At 35.9% G+C, this 24394-nt stretch overlaps 1 pseudogene; it reads left to right on the top strand.

The window, feature by feature from the left end:
• Positions 1–688: 688 nt before the first annotated feature.
• On the top strand, positions 689–2068 carry LOC122673535 (annotated as a pseudogene).
• The last annotated feature ends 22326 nt before the right edge of the window (positions 2069–24394 follow it).

Genomic DNA, 24394 nt, shown 5'->3' with positions numbered 1-24394 from the left:
CTTTCTCTTGTAAGGACAGAATGATGATCTCCAAGTATTTTCCTGTCAAAGCAGACACTGAAGCTCCTCTTCTTTACATATTCAGACTTTCTTTTCTCCTGAGGCATTTCTATTAGCATACAAGTATACTCTCAGTGCTACCAATTCAAAAACGGTCGCCTGACCCATGTGATCTCCCCTTTTGTGTTAGTTTCCTTGGATTAATTAAAAAACCTACAGGACTGAGTGGCTTAAAACAAGAGAAATTTATTTCTCACAGGTTTGGAGATGAGACCAAAATCCTGGTGTGGGCAAGGGCCATGATGCCCCTGAAGATACTATGGAAGGATCTGTTCCATCCCCCTCTCCTAGGTAGTGGGTTTTAAAATAGCACAACCCTCCTGGAAAGGATTTGTGTAGTTTCTTAAAAATTAAAACACAAATATATCAGATGCCAAAGCAATTCCACTCTTAGGTATCTGCTCAAGAAAAATAAAAGCATATGTCCACACAAAGATGTATAAATGAATGCTTATAGTAGCATTATTCATAATAATCAAAAAATGGAGGATAAAAGAGGAAGGAGCTTCAGGCAAAAGCACCACAGAGCCATTAACCTTTGTTTCTCTGCCGCACCCGACATCGATGTCTTGCCAACTTCCTGCTTATTTGTAGCCTATAGATTGGTGTGTCCCTTGAATACAAGAAAATGGAAATTGAACAGCCAGAGGAAACCTTTGTTCCCAACATTGAAACCAATGGCAAATTTGGTAAACGTCCTGCTGACAATAAGGAAGAGGAACAAGCTTTTAAAAGATCTAAAAGCACTGATGAGATGGTTAAATTATGCATTTTGCTTCAGAGCAAGAATGCTGGGGCAGTGATTGGAAAAGGAGGCAAGAATATGAAGGCTCTCCATACAGACTACAATGCCAGTGTTTCAGTTGCAGACAGCGGTGGCCTGGAGTGCATATTGAGTATCAATACTGATGCAGAAACGATAGGAGAAATTCTGTAGAAAATCATCCCTACCTTGGAAGAGGGCCTGCAGTTGCCATCACCCACTGCAACTGGCCAGCTCCCACTCGAATCTGATGCTGTTGAATGCTTAAATCACCAACACTATAAAGGAAGCGACTTTGACTGCAAGTTGTTGATTCATCAGAGTCTGGCAGGAGGAATTACTGGAGTCAAAGCTGCTAAAATCAAAGAACCTCGAGAGAACACTCAGACAACAATCAAGCTTTCCCAAGAATGTTGTCCTCAATCTACTGACAGAGTCGTTCTTATCGGAGGAAAATCTGATAGGGCTGTAGAGTGCATAAAGATCATCCTTGATATTATATCAGAGTTTCCCATCAAAGGACAGGCTCAGCCTCATGATCCCAAATTTTATGATTAAACCCATGATTATAGTGGTTTTACAATGATGTTTGATGACCGCTGTGGATGTCCTGTGGGCTTTCCCATGGGGAGAAGAGGTGATTTTGACATAATGCTGCCTAGTTGGGGTGGGTGTCCAGTGCCTCCCTCCAGAAGAGGTTATGATGATGTGAGCCCTCATTGAGGACCTCCTACAGCACCCTCCAGATAAGGAGGAAAAGGTGGTAATAGAGCTTGGAATCTGCCTCTTCTACCACCACCACCACCACCTAGAGGAGGAGATCTGATGGCCTGGGACAGAAGAGGAAGACCTGGAGACCAATATGATGGCATGGTTGGCTTCAGTGCTGATGAAACCTGGGACCCTGCGATAGATACATGGAGCCCATCAGATGGCTTATGAACCACAGGGTGGTTCTGGATATGATTATTCCTATGCAGGGGTCTGTGGTTCATATGGTGATCTTTGTGAACTTATTATTACTACACAAGTAACTATTTCCAAATAATTGGCTGGACTTATTATTGGCAAAGGTGAATTAAACAAATTCATCATTAGTCACAAGCTTTGATCAAAATTTATGAGCCTTTTGAAGGACCTGAAGATCGGACCATTACCATTACAGGAACACAAGCCCAGATATAGAATGCACAGTATTTGGTACAGAACAGTGTGAAGCAGTATGCAAATAGTGAAGAATTCTAATGCAAGATTTTTTTTTTTTTTGTCTTGTATATAGTATGAAACAGTCTTCTGGAGAGTTTTCTAAGACTAGTGAAGAACTAAAGGAGTCCTGTGCATTTTTTTTTTTTTTAATCTGCTTCTGTTTAAAAAGCCAACATTCCTCAGCTTCATAGATGTTCTACATTTGAGGTGTAGTGAAAACTTTGCTGTTCACCAGATGCAATGTTTTATTCCTTACAAACAGGGGGGTGGGGGAGTGTGGAAAAACTAACACTGCAATTTTGAAACAGCAGCAGTGTGAGTGAATTTTAATTTTTGTTCATTGTTGGTGGTTTCAAGTTCAGTTCAGTTCAGTTGCTCAGTCATGTCCGACTCTTTGCCACCCCGTGAACTGTAGCACGCCAGGCCTCCCTGTCCATCACCAACTCCCAGAGTCCACTCAAACTCATGTCCATTAAGTTGGTGATGCCATCCAGCCATCTCATCCTCTGACATCCCCTTTTCCTCCTGCCTCCAATCCTTCCCAGCATCAGGGTCTTTTCCAATGAGTCAACTCGTCGCATGAGGTAGCCAAAGTACTGGAGTTTCAGCTTCAGCATAAATCCTTCCAATGAACACCCAGGACTGATCTCCCCTAAGATGGACCGGTTGGATCTCCTTGCAATCCAAGGGACTCTCAAGAGTCTTCTCCAACACCACAGTTCAAAAACATCAATTTTTTGGTGCTCAGCTTTCTTCACTGTCCAGCTCTCACATACATACATGACCAATGGAAAAAACATAGCTTTGACTAGACGGATCCTTGTTAGCAAAGTAATGTCTCTGCTTTTTAATATGCTGTCTAGGTTGGTCATAACTTTCCTTCCAAGGAGTAAACATCTTTTAATTTCATGGCTGCAATCACCATCTGCTGTGATTTTGGAGCCCCCAAAAATAAAGTCTGATGCTGTTTCCACTGTTTCCCCATCTATTTCCCATGAAGTGATGGGGCCAGATGCCATGATCTTAGTTTTCTGAATGTGGAACTTTAAGCCAACTTTTTCACTCTCCTCTTTCACTTTCATCAAGAGGTTTTTTAGTTCCTCTTCACCCTCTGCCATAAGGGTGGTGTCATCTGCATATCTGAGGTTATTCATATTTCTCCCGGCAATCTTGATTCCAGCTTATGCTTCATCCAGCCCAGCGTTTCTCATGATGTACTCTGCATATAAGTTAAATAAGCAGGGTGACGGTATACAGCCTTGACTACTCCTTTCCCTATTTGGAACCAGTCTGTTGTTCCATGTCCAGTTATAACTGTTGCTTCCTGACCTGCATACAGGTTTCTCAAGAGGCAGGTCAGGTGGTCTGGTATTCCCATGTCTTTCAGAATTTTCCACAGTTTTTTGTGATCTACACAGTCAAAGGCTTTAGCATAGTCAATAAAGCAGAAATAGATGTTTTTCTGGAACTCTCTTACTTTTTCGATGATCCAGCAAACATTGGCAATTTGATCTCTGGTCCCTCTGGCTTTTCTAAAACCAGCTTGAACATCTGGAAGTTCATGGTTCACATATTGCTGAAGCCTGGCTTGGAGAATTTTGAGCATTAGTTTACTAGCCTGTGAGATGAGTGCAACTGTGCAGTAGTTTGAGCATTCTTTGGGATTGCCTTTCTTAGGGATTGGAATGAAAACTGACCTTTTCCAGTCCTGTGGCCACTGCTGAGTTTTCCAAATTTGCTGGCATAGTGAATGCAGCACTTTCACAGCATCATCTTTCAGGATTTGAAATAGCTCAACTGGAATTCCATCACCTCCACTAGCCTTGTTCATAGTGATGCTTCCTAAGGCACACTTGATTCACATTCCAGGGTGTCTGGCTCTAGGTGAGTGATCACACCATTGTGATTACCTGGGTCGTGAAGATCTTTTTTATATAGTTCTTCTGAGTATTCTTCCTATCTCTTCTTAATATCTTCTGCTTCTGTTAGGTCTATAACATTTCTGTCCTTTATTGAGACCATCTTTACATGAAATGTTCCTTTGGCATCTCTAATTTTCTTGAAGAGATCTCTAGTCTTTCCCATTCTTTTGTTTTCCTCTATTTCTTTGCATTGATCCCTGAGGAAGTCTTTCTTATCCCTCCTTGCTATTCTTTGGAACTCTGCATTCAGATGGATATATCTTTCTTTTCTCCTTTGCTTTTCCTTTCTCTTCTTTTCACAGCTACTTGTAAGGCCTCCTCAGACAACCATTGTGCCTGTTTGCATTTCTTTTCCATGGGGATGGTCTTGATCCCTGTCTCCTGTACAATGTCATGAACCTCTATCCATAGTTCATCAGGCACTCTGTCTATCAGATCTAGTCCCTTAAATCTATTTCTCAGTTCCACTGTATAGTCATAAGGGATTTGATTTAGGTCATACCTGAATGGTCTAGTGGTTTTCCCTACTTTCTTCAATTTAAGTCTGAATTTGGCAATAAGGAATTCATGATCTGAGCCATAGTTAGCTCCCTGTCTTGTTTTTGCTGACTGTATAGAGCTTCTCCATCTTTGGCTGCAAAAATATAATGAATCTGATTTTGGTGTTGACCGTCTGTTGATGTCCATGTGTCCCCATGTAATTATTGTGAACAGTTTGCTTTGTGGTCACTGTAACATTTGGGGTGGTGGGACAGGGAGGAAAAGTAACAGTAGTCCATATACTGGCATCTGTTCAGAGCAGTGTGCAGAATGTAATGCTCTTTCACAAGAAACATTTTATGATTTTTTAAAATAAATTTAGTGAACCTATTTTTGATGGTCATTTTTATTTTAAATGGTCATTTTTCAAGTGGCTGAATTCCCCCCAACCTACCCCCAAATGGAACACTAAGCTTAATTTTCAGTCCTCTGTTGGATATAGATAAATGGCATCTCTTCTTGGAGTTAGGAAAAATATCTTAACATACTCAGTTCTGGTGATTCTTAATGATTTGAAAGCCCGTTGCTTGGGAATAAATTCCCCCCAAAATTCATATTTATAAAAAGCTGAGGATTTTTCTTTTTTTTTTTTTAAATGCTTGACTCTACTTTGCAACAATTTTCTGTTTGCAATTGTGAAGACCAGTGTGGGGTGCAACACAACCAGTGGAATAGTGGTATAAGCATGTAGCAGTAGTAGTATATAGTAGTAGTGGTGATAGTGTTAGTCACTTAGTCATGTCTGACTGTTTGTGATCCCATGGACTGTAGCACCCTAGACTCCTCTGTCCATGGAATTCTCTAGGCAGAAATACTGGAGTGGGTTGCCATTTCCTTCTCCAATCTCAGTAAGGCAGGAGGTCTGCAAGTGGTGATTCAAGGGCTACTGGAAGGGTCTCTAGGAGAGATTTCAAGGGCATATCTCACAGGGCTCCAGAGGGTTGCTGGAGTATAAGCATATACCAGAAGCTCAATGGCAAGTTTTATTAATCAAAATAATACTTGGTTATGGAAGTGACTGATTCTAAATACATTCTGATTATTTTTATTAGATAATTTCTCACCTATAGACTTAAACTCTCAGCTTGATAGTGTCTATTAATTAAACTTTGTAAAATATGTATCTATATTCTTCCTTTTCCATTGTATGCAAATTGAAAGAAAAAGATACCATTTTTCTGCTGTCTGTTGGATTGTGTAGGAAATGTTTGTGAACAATTCAAAAAAGATGAAAAAATTCCTGTGGATGTTTTGTGTTGTATCTCTTGGCATTTGTATTAATAGTCAAAAGTTCACTTCCAAATAAAATTCCCATAATGCTAAAAAAAAAAAAAAAAGAAAAAAATGCAATTGTTTATCAATGATGAATGGATAACAAAATGTGGTATACCTATTATCAAATAGGGGTCTTGCTGCTCATCACTTACAAAATCAATTTAAAAGCAGAGACATTACTTTGCCAACAAAGATCCATCTAGTCAAGGCTATGGTTTTTCCAGTAGTCATGTATGGATGTGAGAATTGGATGGTGAAGAAAGCTAAGCACTGAAGAATTGATGCTTTTGAACTGTGGTGTTGGAGAAGACTCTTGAGAGTCCCTTGGACTACAAGGAGATCCAACTGGTCCATCCTAAAGAAGATCAGTCCTGGGTGTTCATTGGAAGAACTGATGTTGAAGCTGAAACTCCAATACTTTGAACACTTCATGTGAAGAATTGACTCACTGGAAAAGACCCTAATGCTGAGAAGGATTGGGGGCAGGAGAAGGGGACGACAGAGGATGACATGGCTGGATGCCATCACCGACTCAATGGACATGGGTTTGGGTAGACTCTGGGAGTTGGTGATGGACAGGGAGGCCTGGAGTGCTGAGATTCATGGGGTCGCAAAGAGTCGGACACAACTGAGCAACTGAACTGAACTGAACTGATGGTATACTGTTCTGCATTAAAAAAGAATGAAATAGTTTTGCATGGTGTAATATTGATGACCCTTAAAAACATCTGAAGTGAAAGAAGTCAGATAGAAAAAACTATATTTTATACAATTACTTTATGTAAAATTTCTACAGAAAGGAATCCTTTAGAGACATAACATACAATTATGTTTGCCATGCCTGCATATAAACATAACTTTTCTTTTTTGAGGTCAGAAATTTGTTCTAAAGTTGTATTTTTGTGGTTTGCACAAAACTATACATTTATTAAAATTCTTTGAGTTGCACACCTGAAAAATATTGAATTTTCTTAAAAATTTTTGTCAATAAAGTAGCTTTAAAAAATAGCAGTTTGCCTCCCTACCATTAGACTATTGGACATATTACTCCTCTTACTTTAACTTTATTTTTACAGTATGCATTGTATCTTGAAACATTACATAATTTGTTTTTATTAGATTATTTGTTCCCTCAGAATATAAAGAACAAAGGTATTTACAAGTTTTTATCTGTATGGTAAGCTGAGAATAGTGTTAGCGCATCAGTCATCTTTTTTAAGACTAATTTATTTATTTTTGTCTGTGCTGGGTTTTGTTGCTGCACAGACTTTTCTCTAGTTGTGCTGAGTGGAGGTTGCTCTCAAGTTGTGGTGTTCAGGCTTCTCATTGTCGTGGCTTCTCTTGTTGTGGAGCGCAGGCTCTCGGTGCTCAGATTCAGTAATCCCAACACAAAGGACTCAAAAGCTGCGGCTCCCGGACTCCAGAGCACAGGCTCAATAGCGGTGGCACATGGGCTTAGTTGCTCCGCAGCATGTGGGATCTTCCAAACCAGGGATCGAATTCATATCTTCAGCACTGGCAGGTGGAGTCTTTACCACTGAGTCACCACGGAAGCCTCAAGCAACATTTTTAATGAATTCATAAAGACACTGTACTTAGAAATGATACAGGGCCACTACCCAAAATTTATTTTAAGATGATGCAATAGAAAAAAATATAACATATATAGTCTAATATTTTCATCATCAGAAATACAAAATATATATCCTTAAGTTTTGTCAAATATCTGCAGTGTTTGAGGAAAGTTATTTGACCTAAAATTATTGCTTTCCTGCTTACTCTTTTAATTAGATTTATAGTTTATTTATTCAGGGATGCAATGTAAATTTATACTCATTTTCTTAGGAAATTGTTTTGTGTGAATCTTTCATATTTCAATAGCCAGATTACAAGATTCTTAAGGATATGAAAAGTTTTCTATACTTCTACATAACTATTGTTCATATAAACTAAAGAGACTGCCAGATATTTCTCCAGCAAAGATAGGTTTATTCAAGATCAGCAGAAAATTGCAATCATGTGCAAACCACATGCAAATTCCTACACGGTAACTGAAGGAGACCACTTTTATAGAGGAAAAGGAAGTTGGGAGGGCTATAGTAAACAGAGTTCATGGAATTTTCTTGGCTGAGTCCCTCCCAAGGAAGAAGTGTCTTTCTGCTTCCTAGACTATCATCATGGGATGTAAGAATCCCCCATTCTGGTCTCCCAATTTTATTTATTTGAGGATTTTTCATATTACTTCTTTTACATTTCCCTTTTTTGATTAAGATCTTTCTCTGAAAGCATTACTGATCCAAAGTCAGGTTTTCTAGTTTCAGTTGCTTTTCGGCCCTCACTGTCAAGAAGGACCTTTCCTGGGTGCAGTGTCTCAGGAGGGAAAGTGTACAGATGAGAAAACTGTTGGGGTCACATTTGAGGGGAAGGAGGGGTAGGAGAGAGAACTCTCAGGTGTTTGTATCTAAAGTCCATACTCTGTCAACGTAATACACATTGGAGATCATCCTAGGTGATCTGTCATCATCAAGATTTAGTGACAAGCTTCCATCAGACTTGGTTACAGCTATGCTTGGAAAACTGTCTCATAAGATATCACCTGCTTCAATTCTGAAAAATAATTACTTTCAGATCACCAGATAATGTGCAGGTCTAGCTCAGATTTGGTGCTTTCTTTTGGTATGTCATGTGGGTCCAAGAATCTGTTCCTTAGAGTTGGGTGGCAGAAATGTTGGCTAGTAGTACCTGATGGGGGCCTTTCTAGTGAGAGTGAGAATTTTTCTGCAGGTGTCTTTTCTAATAAACAAAATCTTCAGGTTGCGAGGAGTGATGCTTAAAGTCCCAAGGGCAAACTGAGAAGAATGCTTTACTAAAACATGGTTATTTTTAGACGCCTTCAGCATTTGGAATATTGGAGTATATTTCCTTTTATCAGTTGTGGTTCAAAAGAAGCAGGAGCCAAGTACTTTGGGTGTTCTGTAATTATCTCAAAGGGTGAGAGTTTATGAACACCAAAAGGAGTGTATCTAATATTTAGAAAGAGTGACAGAAATAATTTTGCACAAGGAATATGGAGGACCTCTATAAATGTTGCCAACTGAGTCTTAATAATGCCATTATTGTATTCATCTAAAACAGAGTATTAGGGTGGTAAGCACAGTGAAAGTATTGTAAAAACCAGTCAATCAGCACAGATTTGCCTGGCCAGTAAAGTTAATTCCTAAGTCACCACAAAGTTTGAGAGAGGTTTCCTAGGTAGAGAATAAACTTTTCCAAAAAGACTTTAGTCATAAAAGAAACAGTATTTGTCTTCAAGGATAGACTTCAATCTTATCTTAAAACACATTATACAAAAAAAAAAAAAAAAAAAGTATGCTTCATTGACTACACTAAAGCCTTTGACTGTGTGGATCACAGTCAAACTGTGGAAAATTATTAAAGAGATGGGAATACCAGTCCACCTTACGCCTCCTGAGAAACCTGTGTGCAGGTCAAGAAGCAACAGTTAGAACCTGACATGGAACAATGGACTGGTTCCAAATTGGGAAAGGAGTACATCAAGGCTGTATAATGTCACCCTGCTTATTTAACTTATATGCAGAGTACATCATGCAAAATGCTGGGCTAAATGAAGCACATGCTGGAATCAAGATTGCTGGGAGAAATATCAATAACCTCAGACATGCAGATGATACCACCCTTATAGCAGAAAGTGAAGAGGAAGTAAAGAGCCTCTTGATGAAAGTGAAAGAGGAAAGTGAAAAAGCTGGCTTAAAACAGCATTCAAAATACCAGGATCGTGGCATCTGGTCCATCAGTTCATGGCAAATAGAAGGGAAACAATGGAAACAGTGAGAGACTTTATTTTCTTGGGCTCCAAAATCACTGCAGATGGTGACTGCAGTCATAAAATTAAAAGATCCTTGCTCCTTGTAAGAAAAGTTATGACCAACTAGACAGCATATTAAAAAAGCAGAGGCATTACTTTGCTGACAAAGGCCAGTATAGTCAAAGGTATGATTTTTCCAGTAGTCATGTATGGATGTGAAGAATTGATGCTTTTGAACTATGATACTGGAGAAGACTCTTGAGAGAGATCAGCAAGGAGAGCAGACCAGTCAATCCTAAAGGAAATCAGTCCTGAACATCCATTGGAAGGACTGATGCTGAAGCTGAAGCTCCATCTGATGCAAAGAGCCACCTCATTAGAAAAGACCCTCATGCTGGCCAAGATTGAAGGCAAGAGGAGAAGGGGATGACAGAGGATGAATTCATTGGATGGCATCGCTGACCTAATGGACTTGAGTTTGAGCAAACTCCAGGAGATAGTGAAGGACAGGGAAGCCTGTCATGCTGCAGTCCATGGAGTCACAGAGAGTTGAATGCAACTGAGTGACTGAACAACTTTTCTCCTGGAAATATCAGCAAGGTGATTTCCTTAACTTTCAAAGAATCAAGTTTAAAATGGCCTGGAGTCTTATAATAGCTTAAATGGCAAGTAAAAGTTTTATATCTAATAATTCTTGAACATATCAGTCAGTTCAGTTCAGTCACTCAGTCGTGTCCGACTCTTTGAGACCCCATGAATCGCAGTATGTCAGGCCTCCCTGTCCATCACAAACTCCCGGAGTTTACTCAAACTCATGCCCATTGAGTCGGTGAAATTTTATTTTCACTGGATAAAAGAAAGACATGTGATTTCCACAATATTCCAAAATCATGAGCTATTCCAAAAGCTTATCTACTATCAAAATCTATATTGACAATTTGTTCTTGGCTAAAGTGAAAACCTGTAAGACCATATAATTCAGCCTGTTGGGCCAAAGTAGCCATAGATAAAGATTATCCCTCAACACCACCAAAAGGAGCTGCAATAGCATACCCAACGCAACATTTGCCATTGTCACATTTTAAATAAGAACTATCAGTGAACCATGAGAAGACAGAAATACCAAAGGTATTTCCTGTAGATCACAAGAGTCAGGAAATGATACATCAGCTTTAAGCAATTGTGAAGGACTTCACCAGTGATGGAGGGGGATAAGAGTAGCAGGATTAAGGTTACTATGATATAAAAGAGTAATATGAAAAGCAGTTAACAAAATGTCTTCATAGTAGGTCACATGGTTGACTGATAAATGTTCAGTGTAGAGAACTCAGAAGAGCTTCTAATGCATGAGGTACAAAAATGGTTAAAAGGAATCCCACAATGATTTTCTTGATGGTCTTAACTAAAAGGGCAGTAAGCATAATAGATTAAGATAAGGCGGTTATCTGAATGCCATTGGTTATTAGCTATATTTTATAGATTAATGGTGGTCCTTGTGCCCTTTTCCTTTCATATACAAAAAGATAAAAGGGATCTCATAATTGGGATCTCCAAGAGTGGGTAGGTTCATCATACTCTCATATAAGTCCTTGAAGTCAGTGTCATCTGGTTCTTCCTATAAATTGAGTTGGGGTTGTTGTTCTTTAGTAAAACATATAGAGTTTTGGCCATAAAAGAGACATTTGGAATCCAATTTTTACAATAATGAACCAGTCCAAGAAAATTTCAGAGTTGCTGCTTAGTTTTGGGTTTGGGGAAATTTAGGACATCAAAAAGTCTATCAGGATGTAGACCATGTTTTGATACCAGTTGCTCTAAGTATCAAACCTGGATTTTGGCAAACTGCAGTTTTTCTTCAGTGAAGTTATGTCCCTTCAAGACTAAAAGCTTTAGCAAGTGGATACGGTCTTTCTGTGAATAGGCTTGAAAAGAAGAGCAAAGCAAATCACCCACATAATGCAAGAGTAGAAGCTCTGGGGGACTTTATGTCATTCAGATCAGCCTTCAGTATTTGTTAGACACAAAAAGGACTCTGAGTAAAACCCTGAGGCATTACTGTCCAGGTGAATTTGTTTTTCTTTCCAAGTGAAGGGAAAAGACATTGCCTAGCCTCATCAAATAGAATACTAAAGAACGCAGTGCTAAATCAATTAAGGTAAAAAGTTTGTTTCTCCTGGGAATGAATGTTAGTAATGTATGAGTAATGTTAGTATCAACAGAGTGTCCATTAATCCATAAAATATTATAGCTAGGAACCTATGGCATGCAGATAATCCCTTTATCTTAAAGCTGTTGTGCTTACTGCCCTTATGAGCACTTACTACCAAATAATTGCCATTAACTTGCTATTAATATATCACTAAATCTAATTAATGAAGAAGGTGCATCTGTAAGATTGCTTTGTAGGTTTGTTTGTTTGTTTTTTTTTGTAAGTCAGTACTTTTGGAGATGTCTTTAGGGTTGTTTAATTGAGGATCTTATTTCTTGAGGTCCAATATTAAGACACTGTATTAGTTATTGTTATTAAAAATACCAAGAAACATTTAAAGATGCAAATTTATGTGATAAGACTGCTTGTGTAGCACTAAATTAAAAATTCGATAATCATTCTGTAACTCAACCCTTAAAATATAGTCTTCAAAAGCATAGAGGGTGGTTTTGATTATTTTCATTTTATAGATGAGAAAACAAATTTTGAGTTTTTAAAGGAAAACTTATGTAGCCATTTGAATTAGGATAAAAAATAGCTTTTTAAAGTCTAAATTTTTGTTCTTTCCATTGCATAATATTGTTTCCAGTGGATAAATCAATATATGAATGTGAGTGCATGTATTTAGGAAGACAGGACTGCTACATTGAAGATAATTTCTTTGCGTTCTTAAATTTTTCCCAGGAGTTTTTTTTTTTTTTTAATGTATTTATTTATTTATTTGGCTGTGCCAGGTCTTAGTTGTGTCATGTGGGATCCAGTTCCCTGACCAGGGATCAAACCTGGACCCCCTGCCTTGGGAGCCCGGGGTCTTAACCACTGGACCACCAGGGAAGTCCCCCAGGAGTTTTTAAAATGCAAAATTTCAAAAGAATTTATCTTTGATCCTTCTCTTGAATAAGCTCTCTTACTTAAAATGTACTGGGATCACTATTAGGATATTTTCTCAGAAAAATTTGCTTTTTGCTAATAAAAAAGAAGTAATTTTAGTGTCAATAAGCAACATGTAACTTATTCAATCTTTACTTCATGGAACTTTTCATTTAGAAATAAAATCTTCTCTTCCCATAGGACTTCCTTCATAAAAAGTGTTTTTCATATTTTAAAAAATTACCTTTTTATGATTTACTGAGATAAAAACATAGAAACGGTGATGTTAAACAATATATCCTTTAGCTCTAAAATTGTAGTGGGATCATGATTTCATAAGAAGAAAATTAGTTATATAGGTAACATTATTGTATAATTTCCCTCAGGATCTCTACAACTGGAGTGGTTTTATTGTATCCTAAAACAAGTCACCTACATTCATGGTAGATATAAAGAAATGTTGAATAAAACAGTATCATACAGCAGCTCACAGTATGAACAAAGACATCTGTTTATGTTACCATGAATAGTTATGAATTGAGATGCTCACATGGTTTTGCCTGCAAAGCAATGCCTGCTAATTTGTTTTTATAGCAAGTGGAAGTCTCATTTTTCACACTTGGGTAGTTTGCATTCAAATGTATGAATAACTTCAAATGCAATCACTTCTACACAGCATGCTTTATTGTAGGGTGTAAGATGGAATTGCTAATGGTCTCTTGTTGGGTAGACATCTTCTCCATCAAAGGTTTTATCATATTTTATTTTAAAAATGTGGCATGCAGGTTGAGATTTATTTCTTTAGAGCACAGTTTAATAAATCTGCAATTAATGAATTTAATACAATATCTAATATATAAAGTTGAAAAAGAGAATGTAAATATTCCTTGTAGGAATCTTGGAATTTTGCCAGTTCATTCTGGGATTCTGAAACTGAAGATTTTCTTAGATAATTTTTTTAAACAAAGAAAAAAAGATACTTTATCTATTACAAATATTTGGATTATTAAAACTTAACAGAAAGGAATATGCTATAAATAAAATACTTCTAAAAATGACTATCCCAACAGTTGAATATACTTGTACTTTGCCAGGACAAGTATCAAATGTCCAGAAATGTAAATTTAAATTGCAAAATTTTAATTTCTTTTTTATTTCAGATAGCATAGATTGTTGTTCAGTTGCTAGCTTGTGTCTGACTCTTTAGCAAGCCCATGGAATGTAGCCCACCATGCTCCTCTGTCCACAGGATTTCTTAGGCAAGAATACTGGAGTGGAGTAGCCATTTCCTTCTCCAAGGGATCTTTCTGACCCAGGGATTGAACCTGCATCTTCTGCATTGCCGGCAGATTCTTTACCACTGAGCCACTTGGGAAGCCAAGCATAGATTGTACTTTTACATAAATATTTCTATTTATCATTATAGGGGGAAATAGAAATAAAGTATTTCAAATCTAAACATAATACATTTGTATCAAATGTTACTTATTCACATGAAGAGTTCTAAGTATAAATGATTGAAAAACAAATCAGAGTTATTTTGTCTCAAAATTATAAGTACAGTTCATTATTCATGTAATTATGTTTATAATATAATTTTATTCCAATTTAAAATTATCATATATAAAAATGGAATTTGACTTATTAGAATTAAATGTAACACAATAGAGACATATTAATAATGAGATATTTATGCTTAAATATGCAAATATAGTATTCATTTTAAGGAAAAAATAAGTAATATGAAATTCAACAGGTCAAGTAAATATTTACCATTATTCCTATTATACAGAATTCATATATATTGTTTACTCTGACAGATGCAGTCCTTAAGTGCTATACATATTTTATAGCATTAATGACACAGCAAGTCTATGAGAACTTGCCAACTTACACATATAACAGGCTAGAAAACTGAGGCTTGTAGGTAAAGTAATACCTATATCTCTCTCTGTATCATTTAGGTTGCAATCAGGGAAGCAGAGACACCATGGGATATGGAGTAATGGTTTTATTATGAGAATCAAACTTTGATTAACCCAGGGACTGGTTAAAATATGTATTCAGAGGCTGGAGCCTCTGAATCTTGTGACTGGCCTGAATTTCTGAATGTCAGTTGGTAGTCTGGAAGAAAAGCTGGGCATGAAAACCCAGAGCAGGAGGGGAAATCAGAGCCCATTAAAACCACTAGGATATAATGTGCAGTTTGTACGTTGTGTCTAGGGAGGGGAGCAGGGTAAGTGAAGGCCTGTCTGTTGCCCTCATCAATAAAATGATGGTAACAGACAGCAACAGTGTGCTAGAGTACAGCAGTGCTTGCCACTCTAGGTTGACCTAAAGAGCATGAGAGAGAGAGATGCTTGTGCTCAGTCATGTCCAATTCTTTTGCAACCCCATGTACTAGCCTGCTAGGCTCCCTGTCCATGGGATTCTCCAGTCAAGAAAACTGGAGTGGGTTGCCATCTCCTTCTCCAAGGGACTTTCCTGACCCAGGGATCGAACCCAGGTCTCTTTCATCTCCTACATAGGCAGGCAGATACTTTAAACTAGTGCCACCTGCGAAGCTTGTAAATCTCATGCAAAATCATCTTGTGGTGAATTCTAACATGAAAATTAGTGAGAAAGGAATCTTGGGAAATGTAGTTTCAACACAGGTAAGACAAAAAACTAAGCCCCATACTATTCATTTTCATTTGGTGCTAATTATTTATCATCATCTGTTTTCTTTTCTACCTCTTTGAACACAAAGTTGAAATCAATTTTTCCTTTCAGATTCTATACAATTGAATTATATAGAAACTAAAAAATAAGGTAGTTGTTTGGAATTATGAAAAAAGTTTTCTAAATGGTGAATTTTAAAATTATCACTTAGCAATACAGGAATACATTAAAATTAATTTTATTCTCTAATTATGTTTCTTTTAAACTTTCAGAATTATTTTATGAAAAATATTTGATAAAATGCTAAGTGTTTCACAGGAACAGAACATATGAACTAATTCTGACACATAACTTAATTCAAAAATAAAAGTCACTTTATTACTTCATAATGATTAGATTTAAACAGTCAGTAAAAACAAGACCAGGAGCTGACTGTGGCTCATATCATGAACTCCTTATTGTGAAATTCAGATTTAGATTTAGAAAGTAGGGAAAATCACTAGACCATTCAGATATGACCTAAATCAAATCCCTTACTATTGTAATATGGAAGTGACAAGCAGATTCAAGGGATTAGATCTGATAGGCAGAGTGCCTGAAGAACTATGGACAGAGGTTTGCAACTGATCTAAACCATCCCCAAGAAAAAGAAATGCAAAAAGTCAAATTGGTTCTCTGAGGAGGCCTTACAAATATCTGAGAAAAGAAAAGAAGCAAAGGCAAAGGAGAAAAGGAAAGATATATCCATCTGAATGCAGAGTTCCAAAGAAGAGCAAGGAGAGATAAAAAAGCCTTTCTAACTAATCAACGCAAAAAAATAGAGGAAAGCAATAGAAACAGAAAGACTAGAGATCTCTTCAAGAAAATTAGAGAAACCAAGGGAACATTTCATGCAAAGATGGGCTCAATAAAGGACAGAAATGGTATGGACCTAACAGAAGCAGAAGATATTAAGAAGAGGTGGCAAGAATACACAGGAGAACTAGACAAAAAGATCTTCATGAACCAGAGAACCACAATGCTGTAAACACTTGACTAAAGCCAGACAGCTTTGAGTGCAAAGTCAAGTGGTTCTTTGGAAGCATCACTATGAACAAAGCTAGTGGAGGTGATGGAATTCCAGCTGAGCTAGTACAAATTCTAAAACAATGTGCTATTAAAGTGCTGCATTCAATATGCCAGCAAAATTGGAAAACTCAGCAGTGGCCACAGGACTGGAAAATGTCAGTTTTCATTCCAATCCCAAAGAAAGGTTATGCCAAAGAATTTTGAAACTACCATACAATTGCACTCATCTCACACACTAGCAAAACAATGCTCAAAATTCTCTAAGTGAGGCTTCAACAGTGTGTGAACCGAGAACTTCCAGATGTTCAAGCTGGATTTAGAAAAGCCAGAGGAACCAAAGATGAAATTGCCAAACTCCACTGGCTCATAGAAAAAGCAAGAAAATTCTAGAGAAAAACATCTACTTCTGCTTCATTGACTATGCTAATGCCTTTGACTGTGTGGATCATAACAAACTGTGAAAAATTCTTAAAGGGATGTGAATACCAGACCACTTTACCTGCCTCCTGAGAAATCTGTATGCAGGTCAGGAAGCAACAGTTAGAACTGGACATGGAACAACAGACTGGTTCCAAACAGGGAAAGGAGTATGTCAAGGCTGTATATTGTCACCCTGCTTATTTAACTTTTATGCAGAGTACATCATGCAAAATGCTGGTCTAAATGAAGCACATGCTGGAATCAAGATTGCCAGGAGAAATATCAATAACCTCAGATATGCAGATGACACCACCCTATGGCAGAAAGTGAAGAACTAAAGAGCCTCATGATGAGAGTGAAAAAGCTGGCTTAAAACTCAACATTCAAAATACTAAGATCTTGGCATCCGGTCCCAACACTTCATGGCAAATAGATGGGGAAACAATGGAAACAGTGTAAGACTTTATTTTCTTGGGCTCCAAAATCACTGCAGATGGTGATTGCAGCCATGAAATTAAAAGATGCTTGCTCCTTGGAAGTAAGCTATGATCAACCTAGACAGCATATTAAAAAGCAGAGACATTACTTTGCCAACAAAGGTCCATTTAGTCAAAACTATGGTTTTTCCAGTAGTCATGTATGGATGTGAGAGTTGGACCATAAAGAAAGCTGAGTACCAAAGAGTTGATGCTTTTGAACTGTGGTGCTGGAAAAGACTTTTGAGAGCACCCTGGACTGCAAGGAGACCAAACCATTCAATCCTAAAGGAAATGAATCTTGAATATTCATTGGAAAGACTGATGCTGAATCTCCAATACTCTGACCACTTTATGTGAAGAACTGACTCATTAGAAAAGACCCTGATGCTGGGAAAGATTGAAGGCAGGAGGAGAAGGGGATGGCAGAGAATGAGATGGTTGGATGGCATCAACGACTCCATATACATGAGGCTGAGCAAGGTCTGGGGACTGGTGCTGGACAGACAAGCCTGGTGTGCTGCAGTCGATGGGGTGACAAAAAGTTGGACACAACTGCGGGACTGAACTGAATTCAATGATTAGATCTATTTGACTCTTTTAACATAAATCTATTTTGTTTTATTGGAGAGTATGCGTAAATGCTAAATTATATCATACATAAGATATCATCAATAAAAGTGTTAATGCTTTTTTGAATAATTTTCCAGATTAAGAAATGAATTCATGTTTCCTACCATGTCTATAAAACAAACGTTCAGATTTCACCATACCAGATATATAGTTTGTGTTAGTAAAATTTTGCATTGTTTCAAAAATCCCATTGAAATGAATATGATGATAACACAAAACCTAATAGTAGACAGCAACTCTTGAATGAGACAGACATTATTAACATCTGAGGAAAATATTCTCTAACTGTAACACTGTGGTAGTTTGGTTTATAATCATAATCCTGGATAAATCAACAATATTCCTTGCATCACTTACGGATAGGTGCCATCCAAAAGACTGGGAAAACTTTGATGCAAGTTTTCCCTGTTACAATTTTACTTTCTAATGGTAAAATATCAGATCTTCTTCCCTACTCTCACCTGGCCTCTCAGAATGAGGCTTATTTTCAGAGTCAGTTAAATTTGTTCTACTTTCCTCTTCATAAAAATCTATTTACTTCTATTCATAGAACACAACCCCTTGGATACAACTTAAAACATGTTAAGAGTTTAGAAGCAAAAGCAACACAGCTTTAGATGTGTATTTCCTTGGAGAAAATTACTTTCTTGGAAGCAAAAGCATGAGTGTATTATAAGCAATGAGTCATGGTAAGCTTTGACTTTTAAGTAAGCAGACTGTATGAAAGGAAAACCACAAATGAATCTGCTTATCTACAACAGGCCAAGAACCCTAGAATGTATATGCTCTGTTAATCTAGTAAAATTTTAGCCAGGTAAAAATTGCTGATATAATGAGCAAAACTTTATAATCATTCAAGCTTTAATGACAAGTATACATCTAAGATCATTAATTTGCCTTTCCATTGGAAAGGACTTTGGCTGAAATAATGAATGACACATTATGAGTTCTTTTCTGGAAAATCCCAACCTGTGAATGTATATGCTACCATGGATCAGCCAGTGAAATTCCTGCAGAACTATTTAAATCCCTAAAGGATGATGCCATCAAAGTTCTGCATTCATCATGTCAGCAAATGTCAGCAAATCTGGAAGACCCAGCAGTGGTCACAGGACTGGAAAAGGTCAATCCTTTTCCCAATTCCCAAGAAGGGTGGTACCAAAGAATGTACTAACCGTCCAACAATTGCACTCATCTCCCATGCTAGTAAGGTATATTACAGTATACCTAGTGTATTACAGTAAATGGTTCTGACTCATTGAGAATAATCTTTATGTATATTAAAGTGATCATAGAACCAGAATTACTGACCTCTGACTCATAAAACCTTCTATATTAATTCAGACTTCTTTCCCTGAATGAAACTGTTTTTCACTTCTGTGACAATCTTCCATAACATTTGTAAAATTTTAAAGTCATTCTAAGGGTAAAATTATAAGCATTTTAAGATTATTCAACATTGTAGGAACCAATATTCAATGGTAGGAAAGAAAAATTGTTATAATTTTCAGATGAAAAGATTGACAAAAATGGGTAAATTGGGAAAAGTACAACAAAGAATCTTTAGATCCAATTGATTTTAATGTGACATTTTAAGAAGCATATTCATAACAATTTTCAGATATTGTACATATAAATATTGTGTGCTTAGATCATTCAGTCATGTCCAAATATTTGCAACTCCATGGACTGTAGCCTGCCAGGCTCCCATGTTCATGAGATTCTCCAGGCAAGAATACTGGAGTGGGTTGATGATTCCCTTCTCCAGGGGATCTTCTCCACCCAGGGATAGAAGCTGGGTTTCCTGCATTGCAGGCAGATTCTTTACTATCTGAGCCACTGTGGAAGCCCATAAAATATTACCACATAATACGGAAATGTAATACTATCACAAAGAGAGAGGATCGATTTTATACTAGAAAGGCACTCAGTAATAAATGGTAGTCATCATCTAATTTGTTCCAAACTACTTTTTGAAAGCAAATAGGAAGAAAAAAAAAGTATGTTTGTCTTATCCACAAATGACAGTATCAGTAAAACTGAGAGTCAATGGTTTTATAAATTATACTTCTCTTGCCAATATCAATTAATTTTCTTATTCATATATATTAATTAACATAGGTATTCTAATTTCCATTATTTAAAAGGCAAGTAAAACTCTCAGCAATATGATACTGCATTTAAAACTTTAATTATAAATCTAGTTAAAGGTTTTCATCCAGTATTTAGAAAAAAGGAATTTATTTTAAATTAGTCATTAAATAGTAATTAGGAGTAAGGTATTTTTTAAATGAATGAAAAATATCAACAAATATTATATCAATATCAGTTCATATTTAACAAATTTAGCTTTTGAATGAAAATGTCCCCACATAAAATGCCCCATCAAGTCTGTATTGTCACATACAGAGGTGTATTTAATTTTAATACAGTATTTTAGGATATTAGGAAATACAATTGTATTAATAAAACTATGATATGATTAATAAAAGTTCAACTTTGTGAGAACATTTATTGTATATCTAAATATATATTTCTTTGAAAATAGTTCTAAGTATGTTAAAGAGTAACACTATTAACAAATATTAATCATGAAAATTAATAATTATTGGGTACTTACTGTATCCTAAGTACAGAATAACTGCTTAAAGAATTATCTGTTTTTGATTATATGTCATGTTTCCTTTTTCCAGAACCAATTACAAACTGTTCTATCTTTTATACTATGCATTTCTACAGCGTGATTTTTATAGTGTTTTTAAAATGCATAAAGCTATAATTAATTAATTCTATATTTTTCAACTTTATAAAGCACTGAGAAAATACTGATTGTAACCCTTTTTTCTTCATTTTCTGAAATTCAGGAAATGTTTATAGGGATAATGTTTATAGGGATAATTCAGCTAGTGTTTATAGGGATAATGTTAATCTTTCAAAATAATTAAATGAGAAAATTAAGGCAGTCTTAGTTCAAGTTCTAAACTCTGCTTTGTAGTCTTCTGTCTGAAATTCATGAATCTAACTTTTAGCCACAGTTAATAGATCTGTTAATTAAAAAGATAAATACAAAAGTAAATAAATACAAATCATTATATCTGAATGTCTTACTGCTATTTCAACCAAGTCAACACAGGATAAATATATGTCTTTAAAAGTACACTTGAGCATTTTTCCATTTCTTAGTCTATTCCACAAATCTATTAAAATAATTGTTTATAAAATGTGCAATTTCTAACCTCTTAGATAAAAGGTAACAAATAATTATATTAATATTTTACTTGAAAGAAATTGTATTCTGAAATTCCTGATGCCATCACTAGACACACTGGAGATCAAATTGCCCATTCACTGTCATTCCGAAAGAACAGACTTTGGTCCGGGACAAAAGTGTCAGAGTGAGAACTAAGATTTCTTGAGTCACAGGTCTGCATTCCTTTTACATCAACACATGGCCACCATACTGAAAATGTTCAAACAAAACAAAACCTGAGGTGTTTTACTTTCAACTGCATATTTCATCATATATTTTCTCCCTATTGTAGTAATTGGTAACACTGTGTATTTTTGCTACATTACATACTTTGTACTGTAATGCTCCAAACAAGTTTAAATTATTTAATACAAAGATCAATTCTAATTTTATTCTTACTATTTTTTTTAAACCATTATCCTTGAGATATGATAAACCTTATATTTATAATTATAAACAAACAAACAAAAACAGATGGTTTGGGATGATTAAATTCTAAAATTGCTAACTATAAAGAGCCAAGTGGCCATAATTTTCATGGTAGTCATTGCAATAATCATTTCCAATTTTAAGCTATTAAAAAAAAACTATTAAAGAAGGTATAAAATGATATCTATGATATTTGGGTGAGCTAGTATTTCTCCACGTGTTTGCTAAGTAAGTGTCATGGCTCAATTATTCAGCTGACATCCATCCAGAGGAATTCTGTCTGTCTGTTCAAATCCATTTTAAACAGGGTCATTTAAGAAAATGAACTTACAGTAAAATATGGTAACTAAATTCAGTATGGGTTTTCTACTGCATTGATTAACTTAGAGAAATTCTCTTATGAAAATATGAATGTTGACATGTCAAAACTTTCCTTCTACTGTAGAAGAAGTGAAGGAAAAGCAGGCTTTTCAGTTGATGTCAGTTGTGTTCACTACTCTCAGTGCTATTGGCTAACCTCAGGTTGAACCACATAATGTTGTATGTTTCACTTGAGGAACATAAGATTTTGCTTACTAATTTTTAAAGTGCTTTGAGGTTTACTCTTTAAAGTAGAATTTGTATTTATGTTAAACAGATTAAAACTTAGATAGATAGAATAGTAACAGAAAAAATAAAAGACTGACCAAGCAGTTCCTATAAGAAAAAAAAAAAGATGAATGTAAGCTTCTAAGATTTGACTTGACTGATTAGCTCAATAATTTAATGATAAAAAAATAGTAAAAAAAAAAAAATTGAGCTATATCTTTTCTTTGCCATAACTGTTGTTTGGTTTGGTGTCCTACACAGAATTCTAATGTTTCAGGACAAATTCCAAGGTTCTGTCCACATTACTCTTCATGCATGCAAATTACTTTTAGATAAGATTTACCCCTAAATTCTGATGTATCTCTAAGCTACCGACCTTCACTGAAACTTTCTCTACTCTTGAAACCAGAAAGCCAAAAAAAAAAAAAAAAATTCTTGTACATCTACATGAGATTTGAGAAGTGAAGTGACTCAATAGTTATGCCAACATATTAAAGCATGATGCATACTGTGAAAATAGACAATAAATGAAGCACAGAATGCACAGTTGTTTCAGCATGGGATATAAGAAAAAATCCAGGATTTATCAAATTTGTATTTATTTTCATTACCTTTTTTAGTTTTGTCTGTCGTTTTCACTGAGAATCTAAGACAATGAGAACAAGAGAATTATGTACAGCTTTCACCATTGTGCATTCAGTTCCGGGCAAAAAATATAATGACATTTGGTTTGTGGATTCTTCTGACCCCCACTCCTCCCCTCCCATTTCCATTTTTGAACAAAAAATTAATTATTGATACAGTGTTGCTAAGTAAATTTTTAGTATTTCATTTTGCACAATATTTCCTTCTGTTTTGTCTGTTTAATGTTAAAATCACTGAATAATTATTTATTAAAGCAGTAATTTAGATAATTTTTTCATAAATTCTGAGAGAAAGAGGGAGAGAAAGGAGAGTTTATTTAGTATCTTGGAACCAAATTGATCCCAAATAATTCCCTGATGGCTCAGACAGTAAAGTCTGCCTGCAATGTGGGAGAACTGGGTTCGATCCCTGGGTTGGGAAGATCCTCTGGAGAAGAAAATGGCAACCCACTCCAGTACTCTTGCCTGGAAAATTCCATGAATGGAAGAACCTGGTAGGTTACAGTCCATGGGATCGCAAAGAGTCTGACATGACTGAGCAAGTTAACTTCACTAATATCCAATAATGTACCTGTGACTAGGAAGGAAGCTAATACTGAAGTAAAAATCTCCACATTATAATAGTAAAGTTTATTTCCCAAACAAAAAAACCTCAAAGTTAATATTAGATCACTGTTAATTCAACATTAAGTATTTAATTAAAGATTAAAATTCTTTCATCTCTTTTCTTTGGTCCTACTCCTATTTTCTATCTTACATTTGTGTTCAGCTATATATATATGTGTGTGTGTGTATATATATATATATATATATAGCCAGTTTTAACTAGCATCTTTTTTAGTGTGCTATCCCAACTCATTTTCTGTCTATGAGAAATATTTTCTATGTCCTTATTTGAATATAAATGATTCAACATGAATTTAAGTATCTCAAATTGTATAGAGCAGGTTTCACTTTTCTTTTTGTCAAAAGTGTCCTCCAAAGTTCAATATATATTATGTGTATATGTAATATTAATATATAGTATAGCTGTATGATAGAATATATGTATGTATTAATAAACCTTTCCCTAGCTTAAGGTTAGCTAGTAGAGAGATTATTTCACTTCATGGCATTTTTAATTATATTAGCTTAAATATGGAATTGAGAAATATTGTTAGATCAGATATATTTTATGGGATTTATCTATAAGGAAATTGTAACAAGATAATGCATATGCAAATCTATATATTGAGTGATTGCTCCATCTATCCTACTCAGATGGTATCTGAGCTACAACTCTACTTCTCTGTTTCTGCTAGTTAGTTATTCAAGATAGAACCCACATGGCTGACTGTTATTCAGAAGGAACCACTAACACCATATTTGTATATGCCTTATTCAGCTTGAGAAGTACATTTCTCATATAGATATCTGGCCCATCACTTTATCTAGCTGGGGCCAAAGACATTGGATGCTAAAGGGGAGTGCTGGGAAATAGTTATCATCATTAGAATTTCTTTTGTTCTCCCCTACACTCAAAATGTGCTTTCCTTGTGGCTCAAATAGTAAAGG

Source organism: Cervus elaphus, chromosome 17, assembly GCF_910594005.1.
Source record: "Cervus elaphus chromosome 17, mCerEla1.1, whole genome shotgun sequence".
Lineage (NCBI taxonomy): Eukaryota > Metazoa > Chordata > Mammalia > Artiodactyla > Cervidae > Cervus > Cervus elaphus.
Note: the sequence above shows the minus strand (reverse complement) of the source record. Positions and strands in the feature narration are given on the sequence as shown.